A 20,581-nucleotide genomic window follows, 5' to 3' on the forward strand; every position below is an offset into this window, starting at 1 on the left:
AGAGAGAGAGAGAGAAAGAGTATTCTGTGATCGGTAGGAAAACGGGATGGGGGATTTTCCTGCAGACTTTTTGGAGGGATTTTCCCAGGGTCTCTGTCAGCAGAGACCCTGGGTGACGTTTCTCTGTGGACCACTAAAATTTTCTCGCGGACCACCAGTGGGCCACAGCCCACCGGTTGGCAACCACTGTTCTAGTCCAACCGCCTGCTCAAGCAGAAAATGCTATACTGTTTCAGACAAATGGCTGTCCAATCGTTTCTTAAAAACCTCCAGAGATGGAGCACCTGCAACTTCAAGTGACAGGTTGTCCCGCTGCTTAACTGTTCTCACTATTAGGAAATTTCTCCTTTGTTCTAAGTTGCTTCTCTCCTTGATTAATTTCCATCCATTGCTATTTGTCCTGCCTTGAAGTGCTTTGGAGAATAGGTTGACTCCCTCTTCTTTGTAGCAGCCCCTGAGATATTGTTCCGACCCAACCGGGTTCCCAAAGAGCAAACACAGACAAAGGCAGCAGCCCCCACCTTTTCAGGTTTAATAACGGATTCTGTTCCTTTACAGATCAAAGGCTGCTTTCCACTAATTAGCTCCGACAAGAAAGAGCCTTGCCAAGTTGTTTGTCAAGGCTGCCAAAAACCCAGAGATAAGAACTAATTTGAAAGATTCTCCAAACACGAACTAAGATGTCCACAAGCTGAGCTTCAGAGCTTCTTTGCTGTCTGCAAAGAACGCTTTTCCAAAGCTGGCTTTTATCCTCTTGAGGGAGGGGCCATTACCTTGCAGCCTTACTCCCGAGTTGCTTGTGCTGCTGTAATTGTTCTTTCCTCCAAGTAATCTTCTGTGCACATGCACTTGGCACAGGCTCCTCGGGAACCTCCTCATCACTGCTGCCAGCTCCCACAATCTCTGAAGGCAGCAGTCCACTCCCTGATGGTCCTGGCCCCTCATCAGAATCCTCACTCTCCTCAGCCATCTGTACCTGCTGCCGGCTAACCATTTTGGAAGACTGCTATCATGTCACCGCTAGTCCTTCTTTTCATCAGACTAGACATACCCAGTTCCAGCAACTGTTATTTATATGTTTTAGCCCCTAATCATCTTGGTTGCTCTTCTTTGCACCCTTTCTAGAGTCTCAACCTCTTTTTTTACTTCTTGGTGACCAAAACTGGATGCAGGATTCCAAGTGTGGTCTCGCCAAGACATCAAGCAAAGGTTAAAACACTCAGTTAATACCAGCTACTTCGGATATTAACAATATTAACAGATGGTCTTTAACTTCAGCAGAGGTTAAGATCATTACGGGGGCTTTTTAGCACAAAGAAATATAGTGCTCCAGGAAAAAAAAACAAAAAAAGCAAATCCTATTACTACTTCCGTGTTTTTAATGGGGCTCTTTCTTGATGCCCATAAGATAAAAGCCAAACACCAGCTGTGCTTTTCATGGTCAAGCCCTCAGTATAATTTCCACTGACCCCAGAGCAAATCCATTACAACTAATGGGACAATCCTACTGTGGGTGAGAGAAATGACATTGACTCTATTCGAAGTGCTGGAATGGTCAGTTTCTAACCACGGTTACCCTAATCCTATTTTTTTCCAAGCACACCCATAAGTATCGGAATAAAATAATAACCGTGAAAACAGGGGAGTGGGATTTTCAAAAAAAAAAAAGTCTACAGCCGCCAGCCAAAATGTGTCATTTACCTCTGATATTTCTCTCGGCTCTGCAATATTTCATTCTCACTAGCAGAAAATGTCCTTTTTCAGATCAGGTCAGAATTTTCAGTACTTGGCTGTAAAAACTAGTATTGGCCACTAGGAGGCAGTATATGAAAGGATTCAGCCTTATATTGGCCTTTGTCAGGTGTAGCCGACAGATTTCTATGGCACCAATAAAGGAGAATATTTGTAGTTCAGGGTTGGAATGAAGGGTCCTGGGTGGTCTCTGAGTTTGGTTGGTTTTCTTGAAGACGTTTCCTTACCCAACTAGGTAACATCATCAGCGATGGTCAGTGTCTGTGCTGACAGCAAGCAGCACTCCTTATTAGCACTGATGATGTTACCTAGTTGGGTCATGAAATGTCTGCAAAAAAACCCAAGCAAGCTTGGAGAGCAACAAGGACCTGACAGTCCCCCTCCTCCTCCTATTCCTCCCCACTCCTCCTCCTTCTCCACTCCATAATCCCCACTCTCTTCTAGCACTGATGATGTTACCTAGTTGGGTCATGAAACATCTGCAAGAAAGCGCAGACAGCGCCAGATTTCTCTGGCTTTAAAACGGTGTTTCTCAATCCGTGCACCTTTGAAGAGATGTGCACTTTAATTCCCAGAGTTCCTCAGCTAACATGGGGAATTCTGGGAGTTGGGAGTCCACACATTTTAAAGTGGCTGAAAATTGAGGGACGCTGGTTTAAACCTTCCTGTGGGAATTAAACTGACACGGACCATTGCCCTTCAGATAACTAACTATACACGCAATGGTTTGGTTTTAGGAGCTGTCCAAACCCTGGTTTTCAGTCTTCTGAATTGCTTGTTAAGAGAAAAGAAGAGCCAGTGGTGTATTGTTCATTTTCTTTTATATTTATTTATATATAAAATAAAATGTCGATCTGGAGCTCTGTTATGGGCTACAGTTTTTACCTGTGCACCCTGGAGTGGATGGGGTCTTAATTAGGGCTTATTTGGGGGGTAGGACTTATATTGGGCACAGGTGTAAAATATCTGTTGTGGTTTGCCGGCAGCCGTGCAGATGGCTGAGGACTCAGATGAGGGGCCCACATGTGTGATGCAGGGATGGGGCCAGGACCATCAGGGAGTGGAGTGCTGCCTTTGGAGATTGTGGAGGCTGGCAGCAGTGATGAAGAAGCCCCCGAGGAGCCTGTGCCCAGTGTGCTGCGCGCAGGGCTGCTCGTAGGAAAGAGCAGCTGCAGCGGCATGGGCAACTCGGGAGTAAGTCTGCCCCTCCCTTAAGAGATAAAAGCCAGCTGAGAAACCGGAGTTCTTTGCAGGAGGCAAAGAAATCTTTGCACTCAAGCCTTGTGGATGTTCAGAATATCTTGGTTGGTGTTCGGACCCTCTTTGTGTTTGAAATATTTCTTGGCAACTTTATCTAGTGTTCTTGGCAGCCTTGCACAACCTTGGTAAGGCTCGTTCTTATCAGAGACAATTAGTTTTAATGGCCTTTTAACCGTGAATTAATGGAATTCACCAAGAAGCATTAAAAGGTTTTGCTTTTATCTCTGTTTGGTGTTTGTTTACTTGGAACAAGGTTTGCGTCAGAACAAAATCAAACTGGGGCATACTTTCTGAATAGGTTGTATTTTGTGGGGAAACACTACACAGATACATGAATGAATGAGAGACAGAAATCTGTTGAGCACTTTGGGTCTGAAAAGAGATTAATGGTTTCTAGGTGGGCAGGAAAGGGGCAGAAAGCAAACCAGCCTCTTATCTCCCAGCTCCAGCTGATCAGCCAGCTCCACCCACTACTAAACCAGGATGTGTTTTTTTTTGCTTGGCTTTGTCTTCGTATATCACTCCAAACCAACAGCGAAGGCTTATTCAACAAACCATAATTAAGTAAACTCGAGCGTTTTTGTGATGCATGGAGAGCGACCGTGTGTTTTAAGCATCTCATAAATATTAGCTGTTCACAAAACAGGAGAATTGGGTATGGACTTTTCAGCAAATTCTCGCAGGATTTCTAAAAATCCCTTTCTGAAGATCAACTGAGAGGAACAGGCTGAAGGTACCAAGGTAGAACGTCACCTGTCTGGCATCTTCTCCTTGCCTCAAGCCAGCGTCATGGACATCTTCTTAATCTTTTCCAAACTCTCTCCCTACTGCCAACACTTATGATTGCCTGCCTTCTAAGCTCTTCTTGGACTTTACAACCTGCCATCACCTGCCTAAAGAAAGTCAAAAAATCCCATTTGTCAGTTGGATTGGCCTACATTTTTATAATCCTTAAGTCTCTGCATGTTTCTCTCCTGCCAAACACCATAAAAAGGTTAACATTTCATCTGATGCCATCATGACTTTTACTCTTTGTCAATGAGCTTAGTGATGGTGGGAAGAGAGAGACAGAGAAAGAGAGGATTTTTTTTTAAAAAAAATCTCTTTTCATTAGTCAAAATCTGGCTTTCCTCCTCCTCTACAAGAGATAGCAAACTTTTTTCCTCCCTCTCTCAAAACACATATCAGAAAACTGTTGAACCTTAGCTTATTTTCCAGAAAAAAAGCAAGATATTGCCAGCTCTGTATTCAGGCATACTTCCAAAAATCTACAGTTGAGCAACTGCTATTAGTAAGAGACCAACTTGTCATTAAATAGGAAATGTTGAATAGGTTGGGGAGAAGAGGGGGAGGAAGATGGCTATGAAGTCTGCATTAGGTCTGGAGAAAAAAAAGTCCTTCTTCATCTGATGCTCTTTGGTTTAAAAAGGATTCCTGGTGGGATTTATGAATGTTTCATCATCTAGGTGATTGGTCTCTCCTATATTTTGATGAGCAGTCACCACCAGACCATTCTTTCATGAACTTGCCACATCTTCTTTCAAACCTTCTAAACTGGTGGCCTTTCCCACATCGGGAAGGAGTGGATTTCACAATTTAACTCTACGCTGTGTAACCCAACTATTAACAGAGTTGGAAGGGACCTTGTAGGTCATCTAGTCCAATCCCCAGCCCAAGCAGGAGACACTGACAGATAGCAGTCCAGTCTCTTCTTGAAAGCCTCCAGTGATGAAGCTTCCACAACTTCTGAAGGCATTTTCTGTTCCATGGGTTGATTGCTCTCAGTCAGAAAACTTCTCCTTATTTCCAGGTTGAATCTCTCCTATTGCGGTTTGCAAACTCTTGGTTGTTCATATAGTGCGTTGGGTGAACCCAACTGATAAAAATAGAAGAGACTAACCCAAGTAGACTTTTCCAAAACTATCAAGCTCATCATGACTTAGCATGCTAAATAGCCATAGCCAAATGCACCTGTTGTTATTCCAATTTTCTATGGCTGCTACTCACTGCCTTGTGGTTAGGAGAAACTTCTTCAGTTACCATCGGTGTTTCTACTCTACCTGATTTTATTGTGTGAACTCCTCACTCCCATCATGGGTTACCAATCTCTAGGTAGGCATCAAAGTAAATCTTGCTAAAAAAAAACAAACCACCCCATCTTATTAAGATCATAAATTGTTGCTCTAATCCAGACCTAACGTAGCATAGAGCAAGTTAATATCAGGGCAGTTAAAAAGACTCATTATAAGTAAGCCAAATGTGTATTTGGCTTAAGTCCAAGTCCAATAAGTTAATATCTCAGAGTATGCCAATTTCCTAAGGCATCATGGTCTAGGGCTCTATGTGCAACCCTCCTAATTAGTATAATATTTTCATTAGCAGGATTTAAAATCAGATAAATTGGACTTTGTCATCTCTTCGTTGCAATGAAAGAACCAAAGAACCAGCAACTCAATTTTATTTCCTTCCAAATAGGCCTTAGGTGTCTTGAAAGTTACAGTATATATATTCCAGAGCAGCTAAAAATAGCTTGGCCTTCACAGACCTTATCTATACAATGATAGTCCTCAACTGCATTGGCCAAAAAAGCCAACGCTGTTCTAGGCTGCATAAACAGAGGGATAGAATCAAGATCACGTGAAGTGTTCATACCACTTTATAAGGCCTTGGTAAGGCCAGACTTGGAATACTGCATCCAGTTTTGGTCACCACGATGCAAAAAAAGATGTTGAGACTCTAGAAAGAGTGCAGAGAAGAGCAACCAACATGATTAGGGGACTGAAGGATAAGACATAGAAAGAACGCTTGCTGGAACTGGATATGTCTAGTCTTATGAAAAGAAGGACTAGGGGTGACATGATAGCAGTCTTCCAATATCTCAGGGGCTGCCATAAAGAAGAGAGGGTCAAGTTATTCTCCAAAGCGCTTGAAGCTTTGGAAGGAAGGAAGGAAGGAAGGAAGGAAGGAAGGAAGGAAGGAAGGAAGGAAGGAAGGAAGGAAGGAAGGAAGGAAGGAAGGAAGGAAGGAAGGAAGGACAAAAGGAAGGAAAAGGGAGGAAGGAAAAGGAAGGAAGGAAAAGGAAGGAAGGAAAGAAAACAGCATAAAAGATTCACAGAGTTGGAAGGGACTTTGGAGGTCCTCTAGTCCCTTCGCTTAAGCAGGAAACCCTATACTATTTCAGACAAATGGTCATCCAATCTTCTTAAAGAACACAAGAAACCATCCCTCAAGCAATGCATAGTGAATTTCACCTGGTGTCCTTTTGAGCCCTATGGAAGAGAACTGACGAATCCTCTCATTCTTCCCTTACCACTTTATAAAGGAAATGCTATTATGAAGAGCCACCTGTCAGTCAAAATAACAATTTTTTTTTTACAGGTATTCCCCCAAGTTTTGACTATCCATTTAGGGACCATTTGAAGTTATGCCATGGCACTAGGGGAAAAAAAAAAGATTTATGACAATCCTCACACTTATTACCTTTGCAGCATCTCCTGCACAATTGTGATTTGGACCCCTGGCAAATGTTACCTATTTACGACGGACGCCGCATCCTGCGGCCACATGGTAGCTATTGGTGACTTTCCCAGATGGCTTCCCACAAAGACAACTAGTGAAGGTCATATAGTTTGTGGTCATGTGATGTCTCACTTAATGACCACACCTCTTCACCATGAATTTTCCAGTCCCTGTTTTGGTCATACATCAAGGACTGCCTTTATCTCTTCTTCTTTTTTCTTTTTTTAAGTGCTTCTCCAATCTGGTGGTGGATTTTTTGACGCGCAAGGAAGCTGCCCACATAAGCTGTCTGAAAGTCACTGGCTCAGCGGGAAGGAGAACCGGAGGGTCCCCGAGGATAATAGCATTTAAATAGCACTTAGACCTGCGTTCGAAGCACTTTAAGAGGCACCAATTTCGGGAGCTCTGGGCCACTGTCCTCACCAGCAGCTCAGGGACTAGGAAAGGTGAAGGCTAGTTGCAGATCAACAAGTCAGCTTGTAGCAAACCCACCGTGCCCTCCGAAGCCCTCGGAGACCCAATTAGCCATCGGAACTGAAATTAGTAGCATGGAGATATATTAGTCCAGGAAAGACACCGTGTTCGCCCTAATTGCTTTGCTCTGCGACCCCAAGAGGGGGGGGGGGCTGTGTGGTTGTTTTAAAGACAGCTCTGGGGAGAGAAAGAAAGAAGTTCTGAGGAACTGGGGACATCTCTCCTCTCTCTGTCTCTCTCTCTCTTTCCCTTTCTCTCTCTGTCTGTTTCTCTCTCTTTCTTTCTCTATCTGTCTGTCTCTGTCTCTGTCTCTCTGTCTCTCCCTGTCTCTCTCTTTCTGTCTGTCTCTGACTGCCTCCCTCTGTCTCTCTGTCTCTTTGTCTGTCTCTGTCTCTCTTTCTCTCTGTGTATCTCTCTTTTTTCTTTCTTTCTCTCTCTTTCTCTCTGTCTGTCTGTCTCTCTTTCTGTCTCCCTTTTTCTGTCTGTCTGTCTATCTGTGTCTCTCTTTTTTCTTTCCTTTTCTGTCTCTGTCTGCCTTTCTGTCTGTCTCTGTCTGTCTGTCTCTCTCTCTTCTCTTTCTTTCTCTCCCGCTCCCTCCCTCCCTCCCTCCTTCCCTCCCTCTCCCCATCTCTGTCTCTCTCTCTCTCTCTCCATTGCTCTATTCTCCTTCCTAAACAAATAAATAAAGCTGATTGCATGGTCGGATCATGGAGAAAACAAGAAATATATCCAATTAGATCTATGCAAAACTGCTTAACTTCATCTCATTTATTCTATTCAAAGACTTCTCTGCATTTAGCCCAGTCTATTCTGTGCATAAAAAGGAAATCCACTCCTCATCCCATCCTTCCTCATTTTCCTTGTGCCCTTTAGTATTATCTTGCCAACTCGCGTGAGTTTCCACAAATTAAGGTACCTTTGGAGTAAATCTGCTTTTCTTTTCTTTTTTTTTGAAAGGGCATATCTACTCTACAGATTTAAGGTACCTTTGGAGCAAATCTATTTCTTTGGGGAACGCCCAAATCTACTCTGCAAATTAAGGTACCGCTCAGTTGATCTATTTGGGCCTCTGTTCAGCGCCACTGACCCTCGGCCCAATTCCAAACCCAAAAAAGACCCAATTTTAAATGCATCCTCCCTCCGCATGCATTCTAAAAACAAATCATCCATGTGGAACAAGCGAGAAATAATAATTCTTTAAAAAAACGTCTTTTTCTTCTTCTTCTCCAGATTAATGGAAGTGGAATGGTAGACCGGGAAGAAAATCGAATGCTGAAACCCATCAAACTGGCAGGAAGCGAAGTGGGCTCAGCTAACTGTTGCTCATTTGACCAAACCCGGCTAACGTCGCAGATGGGGATGACCTCTTTATAGGAGAAACGTCGGTCGGATCAACCAGGGCCAGGACTCAAGATGATTGATGGAAGTCACGCCTCACTGCACTAAGATTCAATCCGGAAATTCTGACCAGCGGACGAGGAAGGAAGGGAGTGCTTCTCCTCACCACTGACCAGACGTTTCTCCTAAAACAGAGTCCCTCTTCTCTCTTCCTCTCAAACCGAACTCCTCCGCAAGCACGCTAAAAAGCCATAATTCTTGCCCCGGCATCTCCGCAGAAAACCTCCACATCCCAGATGCTGCACACTAGGGCTTCACCAGCACGGCTGGATTCAGCCACCCGGTCCCAACCTGTCACACTGCAGCTGTAAAAAAAAAAAAAGGCAGGACAGCAGCTTCTGCCTGTCATCTCAGCCCCTGAGTGTGTGTGTGTGTGTGTGTGTGTGTGTGTGTGTGTGTGTAAAAGCAAATATTGATGGCCTCCGAGACAGCCTCTTCACCGGAGACAGATGCCAGAAACCCGGGGAAAATGTAGCCAAGCCAAGCCAGAGTTATCCAGATTAACACTCTGGAGGGTGATGACCTTGAAGAATGAACCCAGCAGCCCACTGGGGGGGATGGGGGATCCTCCATTGGACGGATCCGGAGGAGGGCAAGAGATGGGGGTGAATCTTGGAATCCTCATGATCCTCCCCCCCAGCTCCCTTTCAAACTTGCTATGTTGCAAGAGGTGAGCTGCTAACTTATCTCCCTTCTTCCCACCCGTGGAGATGTCTGTAATAAGGAAGGATTAGAGTCCTGGCTGACCTTGGAGTGATGTTGTAGGGAGGCTTTTTAAAGGGATGCTGAGAGCTTCCTCCGGGTGAAGAGCAGCCCTCTCTGTTGTGATGGGTTTGGAAAGTAACCCAAGACCTAGTTGCAAAGGAGCGATGCACGGCTGTTTGCACAGGCTTTTGTTAACCCCTCCTCCACCCCGCCCCCCCGGAAGCATCTGGTTAGACCTTCTGGAAACTAGGATGTTGGAAGAGTTATGATTTTCTGGAGCAGTGGTCACCGACCAATGGGCTTGGGACCACTGATGGTCCACAAGAAAATTAAGGTGGTCCACAGAGACATGTCACTCCCCCCCCCAAAGCAATTAATCCAGGCTGCGCGGGAACACAAGGCTTGCGTCGGTTGCATTGCGAACAACACAAGGTACTGAGGGGAGGGGGGAAAGGGCAGAGGGGGGAACTTGCCCCACTCACCCCATATGCCTTGCCTGGCCACTGGGCTGCTTCTTTCTGCTTCTTTCTTCTTCTGCTTTTTGGCTGCACGCAAGGAAAGCAGCAAAAGTCTTTCTTTCTCTCCCCCAAACTCCGCCAGAAATGAGTCTTTGGGACCCTGCAAAGCCTCCTGCCCTAAGAGGCTGCGCCGGCAAAGACTCATTTCTGTCGGAGTTTTGGGGAGAGAAAGAAAGACTTCTGCAGCTTCTGCTGCTTTCCTTGCATGAAGCCCAAAGTCTCTCTCTCTTTCTCTCTCTTCCCCTGAGAACAGAGCTGGAGATGGTATCCTGTGATCCCGAATAAAGAACGGTAGGAAAACAGGGTGGGGAATTTTCCTGCAGACTTTTGGGGGGATTTTCCCAGGGTCTCTGATCCACGGGATTTAAAATTACGAGTTTGGTGGTCCCTGAGATCCAAAAGGTTGTTCTGGAGAGTTTGCATTCCATTTCTCTCTCTGTTGCTCTTGTTGAGCCAAACAACTCTTTATTTAAATACCGCACAACAGTGTATATCTCAACCTCGGTAACTTTAAGATGAGTGGGCTTCAACTCCCAGAATACCCCCCACGCTTTACAGAGAAAAAAAGAGGCAGGCAAACGGAAGAATGGTTGTGTTGATCCTTTGGGGAAGCAACGGATTCCCCAGTGAGAAACTCCTATCGTAAGATGTCCTAGGCGAAGATTCAAAGCTTGTGAAAAGCAACCATGAGCTGTGTAACCTGCCGTCCATAATAAGTCTCACAGCAACGCATTCTGGACTTTTACCCAATTTATAAACAAATCGACTCATTCCAAGGAAACAATAGATGAATGGAGAGAGGGATAGAGGTGGATGGATGAATAGCTAGATAGATAAATAGATAGAGATAAGGATGGATGGATGGAGAGAAAGGTAGGTAGGTAGATAGATAGATAGATAGATAGATAGATAGATAGATAGATAGATAGATAGATAGATAGATAGATAGATGGATGGATGGATGGATGGATGGATGGATGGATGGATGGATGGATGGATGGATGGATGGATGGATGGATGGATGGATGGATGAATGGATGGAAGGATGGATGGAGATAAGGATGGATGGATAGACAGATAGATAGATGGATGGATGGATGGATGGATAGAGATAAGGATGGATGGAGAGAGATATATACAGATGGATAGATAAAAATAAGGATGGATTGAGAGATAGATAGATAGAAGGATGGATGGATGGAGAAAAAGGTAGAAAGGTAGGTAGGTGGGTAGGTAGGTAGATAAATAGATAGATAGATAGATAGATAGATAGATAGATAGATAGATAGATAGATAGATAGATAATAATTGGAGAGATAGAGATACAGATGGATGGATAGATGGACGGATGGATGGATGGATAGATGGATGGATGGATGACAGATAGACAAATAAACAGAGAGACCACCCTTCAGCATTCCAACAAACCATCCCTGACTTTCCTTGATCTCTGCTGCCCACTTTGTTCCACATCCCAGTTGTAACTGGGCCCAGCTACTTGATCGCACTTTGGAAAGCTCAAAGAATATCGTGAAATAGCGTCAACTGGGTAGCCTTTACCTTTTGATCCTGTAAAGCCAGGATAACACCCCCCGCCCAAAAAAATTGCTTCCCATTCCCTAAAACACCCCGAACGCTGTAGGTCCAGCCCCAGCCCAACCCCTGGTGGGTGCGACGCGGCAGCCCTTGCAAAAGGTAGACGTGGTGTAGGCACGGCAGCTGCGTCCTTGCAAGGACAGCAGCCCGACTGCATTTACACCTATGCAGCACAGAAGTCCGGCAAGGAAGAGGCTGCTTTGCCTCCACTTAAGAGGAGGGGACCCTGTCTGGAAGGGCCTGCTGGCAAACACAATTCGGGAAGCACAAAACGGCACACGGGATCCCGCCGGGCATGAGAATGAAGCCCCCGGGGAGGTTTCCGGAAAGGATGTTAGAGGAAGAGGAACACAACTTAGCCAAGTGCGCTTTCCTCCTTCCCAAAGCTGCTCATGTCCACCCCTGGCTGCCTCCTCATGCCAATGACCAGCCACTTCACTCCACCATGCACCCATCGCTCACTTCCCCGAGAGCCCCCCTCTATCTCTTCCCTATATAGTTATCCCCTTCCTCTTCCACTCTACCAATCTCTGCAGCCTCCTTCTTTCCTTCCTTCCTTCCTTCCTTATCCATCCTTCCTTCCTTATTCTTCTTTCCTTCCTTGTTCTCCTTCCTTCGTTATTCTTCCTTCCTTTCCTTTCTTCTTTATCCATCTATCCTTCCTTATTCTTCCTGCCTTCCTTATCCTTCCTTCCTTCCTTTCCTTCCTTCCTTCCTTTCCTTCCTTATCCGTCCTTCCTTCCTTGTTCTCCTCCCTTCCTTCCATCCTTCCTTATTCTTCCTTCCTTCTTTCCTTGTTCTCCTCCCTTCCTTCCATCCTTCCTTCCTTATTCTCCTTCCTTCCTTCTCCTTCCTTCCTTATTCTTCCTTCCTTTCTTGTTCTCCTTCCTTATTCTTCCTTCCCTCCCTTCTCTCCTTCCTTCCTTTCTCTCCTTCCTTCCTTCCTTCCATTTTCCCTCCCCTTCAACCACTTGTTCCTTTCTTACCCCATCCCACTTGGCCAACAAAAACAAGCCCCCCACAATTTTGTATCAAATTGGTTCCTCAGAAAAGAAAAAGAAAAAAAAATCAAAACGAAACAGGAGCCCCAGAAACAGTTCAAAGACTTCCTCGTGTCACTCAAGCTCTTCCAGGAGAGCCAGCCAGGCTCCCTTCTACTTGGACGCCCCTCGACTTCCTCACTTCGCAAGAGGGGAGCCCCATAAAATCCCATTCCAGGACCCCCTTTCTGGGGTTTCCATCCAGGGAGGGGTTTGACTCAGTTCTGGTTCCCCTCTTCTTTAGAGAGACCTCCCTTCTTCCCCAAATCGCCTCTCTCTTTCCTTCCTCTTCCCACTCTCACCCACCCCCCGACACCCCCACCCCCAAATCTCCTATCTTAACCCTGTAAGGTTGGGGAGAAGTGGCCACCAGGAAAGGGATGGAGAAGTGGGGTGGGGGGGAAAGGAGAAGGGAACTTGAAGGGAAGGAGGGCAGAGAACTGGGCACGATCTCCCCAACAGACCAGCCCAAGGGAGCCTGGCATCCTCGGGGGGGGGGGGCATCCGAGCCTGGCACCCCGGAACTCCCGAGGTGATTCGGGGGAAATCGGGCGGTCGGAAGCCCACCGCTGGCACGGCGACTGGTGATGGTGGGGGGTTAGGGAACCCCAAAAGATCTATCGAGCCTTGGCGCCCAGCTAAGAGGAGAAGGGGGGGACCCCTTCGCACCTTCTTCTACGGGGATGATGATGATGGGGGGGTTGAGAAAGGGGCTACACCCCCCCCCCAAAAAAAGATGCTGCGTCCGGAATCTGGGGCCAGAAAGGGGGGGCGCAGGAGCCCAGCAGCCGCCTAGCCGAGACACTACTCCCCGCCTCCCCAGCACACCCCACCCGAGAGGCGGAGGGTCTCGGCCGAGCGGCGGCGGCGGAGACGGCAACTCCTACCTGGGCGGCTCCGCGGGGTCTGGGGGGCTCAGCTGGGCGGCCGGCTCGGAGGCGCCCCCCGGTTCCTCCGCTGCCGGGAGGACAGCGCGGCCAGACGGAGGGAGGGAGGGATGGAGGGAAGGACCGGAGGATGCAGCAGCAGCGGCAGCAGCAACAGCGGCGGCGCCGGGCGGATGGAGCGCTGGCCGGCCGCGCTGGCGGGGAGACCCGGAGCGAGAAGCGCCGCGCTCTGCGAAGCGGCGGCGGCGGCGGCACCAGCAGCAGCAGCACCGGAGCCGCGTTCCAGCGCCGGCGGGCGAAAAGGGCCGAGCGAGCGGCAGGGCGACCCCCGGTGGCCACGGGCCGGAATTGCACGGACACGCAGCCGAATTACCAATTGGTGGGGGGGGCGGAGTGATGGAAATGTGGGGGGTGGGTAGACAGAGAGAGAGAGGCTTGCAATTGCAATAATGCTTCGGCCCCCGCAAGGAACGGCCGTGCTCGATCCGTGGGAATCTATCCCCGTTCCTCCTGCCCTTCCCCACGCCCCCGAGAGGATCATGACATCATCCCCCGGGGCGGCGTGGAGAGGGGGGAGTTGCAAAGGATCGCTGCGCTCGGGATAGCGGGACCTTTGGACTTCCCACGCCCGGGAATCGTGACCTTCGGCCCGCGGGTTTATTTTGGGGGGAAGTGGGGAGGGGCAGAAAGGAGAGGGGTCTTCCTCGCGCTGGAGAGAGAGAGAGAAAGAGAGAGAGGTCCACGTGGGGGGAAGGAAAGGGGTGTGGAGGGAGGGGCAGGCGCCGAGGGCTGGAGAGGTCCCGTGGGGGGAGTTGGGCGACCCACGGGCCACGCCACAGGGAGAGGTGGCGGGTGGGGTGTGTGTGGAACTGAAGAATCTTTGGGCACCTCTGTTGGGTGGACGGGGAAGGGAGGAAAGACTTGAGGGGGGAGCGGACCTTTCTTCATCTGCGCCCCCCCCCAAAGGGACACGTTTGGAGTCGCTTTGGGGTTCTGAGCCCCGGCCGGCAAGGGATCAAAAGCGAAGGGGGAGGACGCGGCGACTCTGCTGGCGGGGGGAAGTCAAGACAGCTGCTGGGAGAAAAAGGAGCAACAGGTAGAGGGAAGGAGGGAGGGAAGAGGGGAGAAAGGAAGGGAGGAAGAAAGGAGAAAGGAAGGAAGGAGAGAAGGAAGGAAGTAGAAAGGGAAGGAAGGAAGGAAGGAGAGAAGGAAGGAAGGAGAAGAAAGGAAGGAGAAAGGTAGGTAGGAAGGAAAGAAAGAAAGAAGGAAAAAGAAAGGGAAGGAAGGAGAAAGAAGGAAGGAGAAGAAAGGAAGGAGAAATAAGGGAGAAAGATAGGTAGGTAGGAAGGAAGGAGAGAAGGAAAGAAGAAGAAAGGGAAGGAAAGAAGGAGAAAGAAAGGTAGGAAGGAAGGAGAAAGAAGGAAGGAGAAGGAAGGAAGGAGAAAGAAGGAAGGAGAAAGATAGGAAGGAAGGAGAAAGAGAAGGAAGGGAGGAAGGAAGGAGAGAAGGAAGGAATGAGAGAGAAGGAAGGAAGGAAGGAAAGTAGGAAGGAGAGACAATGCCAGACTCATGTCGAACTTCCATGACTGTGACCAGCTGGAGAGCACAGGGATGCTGGACTCTGCATTGGGGAGGAGGCTGGCCCTTCACCAAAGGGGAAGGACGGTGGGGACCTCCCAGGGGCTTCCTCTTCTGGGCGACTGACCTCCTCCCAAGGACCAGTCGACCGGCCGAGGCTGGGCGCAGAGCAGGGTGGGCGCCACTGTGTGGTCAGGAAGGAAACACGGTGCGGTATGTCAAGCCAAATCATCTTGGTGCACACTTAGTAAAGATAAACCATTTTTCAAGCACGGAGAAGCCACCATTCGCAGAATCATAGAATGGGATGGGACCTTGGAGGTCTTCTAGTCTGACCACCCCACCATCCCAGAAGAAGGATCCCCAGACTTTCCTAAACCGGTGGCCTTCTAACCTTTGTTTAGGAGCTTCCGGCGATGGAGCTTCCATTACTCTAAGAGACAAGCTGTTTCGATACTTCACAACTTTCCTGACCAGGAAATTCCCCCAGTGGGATCTATTTCTCTTTAAAGCTTCCATCTCTGGCCATTGTCCTACTTTCTGATGAGCAATTCTCTTTCCTGGGGAGCCCTTCAAGCCTCGTTGCTCTTCTCTTCACTCTTCTCAGATCCTTTAGCCGCCTCCTTTTTTTTTTTCCTTCAAAAATATTTGGAGTGTGTGTAGTTGCAGGTATCTATTGGAGCAGGGGTGAAGTCATAGCTCAGGAGGTCAGAGGAATAATGAATATACAATGGCCTAGAGGTGGACCTCTCACCTCATAATCATGAGGCTGTGAGTTCGATCCTCGGTAGAGGCAGGTATTTTTCTCTTTCTGGGCACGATGAGAATATATTTGCTCAACAGAACTCTGCATTGGTGACAGGAAGGGTATCCGGCCAGTAAACACTCAGTTCCATTCAGTTGCTCAGACTCCAACCTGCAAGAGATAATGGGGTTATTAAAAGAAGATGATGATGATGATGGAGGAATAAGTATTTATTGTAACACTGGTAGATGACACCAGAGAAACTAACATGGAGGCCCCCATGGGGGCACCAGGGATCAATTCCATGGACCGGACAGAGCATGTTTTCATGTGCTGCCTGCATCCACAGACGGGGCTTCACTTTTTTGTGCAGCCCAGTTTCTAGTATAACGTGGCCCAGTGCTGATCCATGGCCTTGGGGTGGTGGTTAGGGACCCCTGAACTAACATACATCTGGTCAATGTTGAACATGTTTAAAAAAACATGCAGGGGCCTTTTATCGTGCAATGTATACTTGTGAAAAAGCAAACAATAATCGTCTATGGAGATTCTCCATCATTCAGGTATCATGGTTGTCCCAAAGGTGCTTTTTTCAAGAGGCAAACTGGACTTTCTGGTTTTTTTCTTTTGAAGACATTTCGCTTCTCATCCAAGAAGCTTCTTCAGTTCTGATCAGAGCTGAAGAAGCTTCTTGGATGAGAAGCGAAACATCTTCAAAGAAAAACCAGAAAGGTCTAAGTTGCCTCTTGAAAAAAAGCACTTTGGGGACGAACAATAACAGGATATACATACACACGACGACACAAATAATTTTGGAAGATTCATAGTGAGGCAAAACCCAAACCTTTTTCCATTGGGATGTAGGAATGGCCAATGAGAAAAGACTTAATTTTATGTACAACAACTTTGAGAAAGGTTGTTATATGCACAATGATGGAGAAATGCTATAAAACACTGACAATGAAGAGGGGAAAAATTGTGACGTTTGCAGAAATGGCAAAACTGACCGGATTGGCCAAGAACAAAACAATAAACGTTTTTATAAAAGACTAGAAATCTTTTATGGACTTTTTCCTGCAAATGAAAAAGAATGAAATGATGATTTCAACTGAAAAATGGTTGAATATGAGGCTGAAAGGATTTTCTTTCTTTCTTTCTTTCTTTCTTTCTTTCTTTCTTTCTTTCTTTCTTTCTTTCTTTCTTTCTTTCTTTCTTTCTTTCATCCTTCCTTTCCTCCCTTTCTTTTTTGAAATATTAAAGGAGGAAGAATGGGTTTGTTTATATAATCATTGAAAAGAATATTGGGAGTTGCTGGTTGTTTTAGATTTGTTTTCTTTCATTATCTTTTCTTTTTGCTCTACTGCTTTCTTTCGACACCTCTCTTTGATTCTTCTGATATTTGTTATGGTCAGAAAACTGAAATCAGCCACATCAGATCGAACCGTTGTCTCTTTCTCCCCCAACTAACTGATGTTCAGTGATCATAATTCAAATAGAATTTCATGATTGAGGCATATAGACCAAACTATCTTTGACAATTGCCTTTGCTCCATCTAATGTCTCCGGAACTTCCCACACAGCCTTTTGACAGCAAAATTCAGCACTTTATTTTCTTTGAAGAATGAACTCACTTAAGTTCTAGGAAAATGCATTCCTGCCTAAGGGTGGGTAGCATTGAATGGGGGCAATGTGAAGATGGATGCATTTTTAGCTACTATATTTTTCTCCAATTCTGACAGCACAATTGTTGATAAAAGTTAGGCTGTGATTGATGATGATGTGAAGTTCTCTGACCTTCATTGTCGTATTGCCTAGGGCAGTGGTCACCAACCAATGGGCCAGGGACCACTGGTGGTCCGCAAGAAAGTTTTGGTAGTCCGCAGGGAAATGTCACCTCCAAAGCAATTAATCCAGGCTGCACGGGAACACAAGGCTGCACCGCCCACGAGGCCCGTGAGAACACAAGGCTTGTGTCACTTGCATTGCAACAACACAAGGTAGTGAGGTGAGGGGGGAAAGGGTGGAGGGGGGAAATTGCCCCACTTGCCCCACACGCCTGGCCTGGCCACCGGGCTGCTTCTTTCCGCTTCTTTCTTCTTCTGCTTTTGGCTGCACGCAAGGAAAGCAGCAAAAGTCTTTCTTTCTCTCCCCCAAACTCCACCAGCAATGAGTCTTTGGGACCCTGCAAAGCATCCTGCTCCAAGAGGCTGTGCCAGCATGACAAGTCTCACAAAGACTCATTTCTGGCGGAGTTTGGGGGAGAGAAAGAAAGACTTCTGCTGCTCCTGCTGCTTTCCTTGCATGAAGCCAAAAGTCTCTCTCTCCCTCCCTCCCTTTCTCTCTCTCTCCCTGAGAACGGAGCTGGAGACGGGATCCTGCGATCCCAAATAAAGAACGATCGATCGGTAGGAAAACGGGTAGGAATTTTTCCTGCATACTTTTTGGGGATTTTCCCAGGGTCTCTGGTCCACGGGATTTAAAATGATGAGTTTGGTGGTCCCTGAGGTCCAAAAGGTTGGTGACCCCTAGTCCTTGTTTAGAAACTGTCTCACAGTTACAACAGTGATGAAAAAGTAAATTTGTGATCAATCCTTGCATTTAGAACCTTTGTAGGTCTATGAAGCAAAGGAAAGCTACAGTAAGACCATACATTTGTGATGTTTCATTTTAGTAATTGCTTCGCTTTGTAATCACATCGCTGGTCCCAATTGTGGTCCCTAATGAAGATTACTTGCAAACATTTCATTACCCCACTAGGTAACATCATCAGTGTCAGGGAATGTAGGAGTTTCTCTTCTATCAGTAGATAATGTTTATTTGGGGCAGAGATTTGCGAGGTGGTGAAAAAGATTGGTTAAAATCAGAGTACTAACAATCACCTTGCTCTTCCACCAAAATTCTAATCCCGGTTTGTGGTTGCAAGTTGTATACTGTGTGCAGGTTGGTTGGTTTTTTTTTTAATATGGGACAGTGTTGTGGGGGGGAAAAACTTACTTTCCCACTCAGGGTTTAATGTTGCACCCTTCATGCTCCCACTTCAAGATTATCTGACCTTTTTATTCCTCGGCATAAACCAGAGTCTGCGTAAGAACAGCTCGGTTGCTAAAATGACTCAGCCTCTCGCTGCCAAGAACTTCATCCCCTGCAATTGATGGCTCAGTCATGCTAAGGAGAAAATGCATGAATACAAAAATCTCCACCTAGCACTCCAAAAAAACAACAACAAAAAACCCCACACAAAAAAAAACCTCGCCTTGGCTTGATTTCCAGCCAAATACAATATGGCTTTTTTCCCCCTCTAAAAAGGCTCATCGGGATTTTGCAACGCCGCTCAGGAATGCCAAGACCTGCTCTGTTGGCAGAAACATCTGTATTCTGTTCCTTGGGGCTCCTGAGAAGGTGTAACTTTCTTGGTTGAGGGAGGGGATTGAGGCCCCTCCTTGGCATTTTGACCTATTCCAAAAATTAGCAAGAGGGTAGCAGGTGGAATCTCACCAAAGTTTGGCCTTTAAATGAAGTGAACGATGAACGGTTGTAGGAACTGGGCCTGGCTAGTCTAGGGAAGAGAAGGACCAGGGGAGACAAGATAGCAGCCTTCCAATATCTGAGGGGCTGCCACAAAGAGGAGGAAGGGGTCAAGCTATTTTCCAGAACACCCGAAGGCCAGACAAGGAATAATGGATGGAAACTGAACATGGAGAGATTCAACCTGGAAATACGGAGGAAATTTCTGACAGGGAGAAGAATCAACCGATGGAGCAGAAGTTGCCTTGAGAAGTTGTGGGAGCTTCATCACTGGAGGCTTTCAAGAAGAGACTGGAGTTCCATTTGTCAGAAATGGTGTAGGGTTTCCTACTTGGGTATGGGGGTTGGACTAGATGACCCACAAGGTCCCTTCCAACTCCGTTAATCTAAAACAAGTTATGAGATGGGAAGGAGGGCAGGGTGCTGGAACCGCACACTGTGAAAATAGGAAGATGGGAGTCATTGTTCTGTTTTTAAGTTTAGCACCACTTTGTCCCAAAACACCGATGTAATTTTTTTATTGTTAGAAGTGGTTGGTCATTGGCATCTTCTAGGGCTATGATGTATGTATTTATTATTTATTAAGGCGGCTAAACCACGCGAATGCAGCTTCTTCTTCCAGGCCTCCTCGGATGGATGGATGGATGTAACAGGGAGAAGCAGCCCAATGATATGGTGGCTTTTGGATTTCCTGTTGGTGCCCCATCCAAACTGAACCAGGCTCCAACCTCTTCAACATAAGCTGAGCTCAGCTTACCTTCCTTACCTGGAACAGAAGTTGCCTTCAAAAGTTGTGACAGCTTTATCACAGGCGGCTTTAAAGAAGAGACTGGACTGCCATCAGTCAGAAATGGTGTAGGATCTCCTACTTGTGGGGGACTAGGTGGACTCGATGACCTTCAAGGTCCCTTCCAGCTCTGCAATCATGGCTAACCTGGTTGCATGAAAACTACAGCAATCAGACTTTATTTCTGTAAGACTCAGGTGGAGGTCTTCATTTCCCTTGTCAGTATTATCCCCTTGCCTGTCCCTGGAATATCAAATCTGTTGTTGTTATCGTTTTTAACACCCCTTGGTAAAATCCAACCCTTGGAATATTTCCATGGTCTATTGTTGTTTTTCTTCTCGCTTGCTCTCAAACAGCAGGAAAAATAAAGCTTTTAAACCTTCAATTAATGAGCTATTTCACGAGGTTCCTTCTGCCAACAAAAATAGAATTTCAAAATAGAATTGGGGCAGGAGCAGGAAAGACAAGGAGGTACCTGCACTGCAGGTACTAGAAGATAGGTAGGTAGGGGAAAAGAGGAAGGAATAACAAGAGATTTCTCTCCCCTCCTTTTTTTCTTCTTCTTAGAATAGCATCTCTGCAGAAGTATAATGTTCTCGCACTTGGTCTCTGTACCGGAAGTCTGGATTCACAACACAGGGCATGGGTTCATGGGGGGCAGGACTCTAGGTGCCCCACCCTCAATAGATTGACCCATGACAAAGCATCTGATAGCCCTTCTAGGTAAATCAGTGTTGTGGTTAGCCAGCAGCAGGTGTGGACGGTTGAGGAGAGCAAGGACTCAGATGAGGGGCCAG

The 20,581-nt window shown here is 46.8% G+C and overlaps 1 protein-coding gene across 1 annotated transcript in view; it reads right to left on the bottom strand.

Moving 5' to 3' along the window:
• Positions 1–13,413, bottom strand: part of GRIK4 (glutamate ionotropic receptor kainate type subunit 4) — a 337,150-nt gene extending 323,737 nt beyond the window's left edge. The window contains exon 1 of the mRNA XM_087939152.1: positions 13,150–13,413. The gene's annotated coding sequence lies outside the window, so the exon portion shown is untranslated. The remainder of the gene's footprint in view (positions 1–13,149) is intronic.
• Positions 13,414–20,581: the final 7,168 nt, after the last annotated feature.

Source organism: Pseudonaja textilis, chromosome 9, assembly GCF_049901715.1.
Source record: "Pseudonaja textilis isolate UNSWEBS1 chromosome 9, rPseTex1.2, whole genome shotgun sequence".
NCBI lineage: Eukaryota > Metazoa > Chordata > Lepidosauria > Squamata > Elapidae > Pseudonaja > Pseudonaja textilis.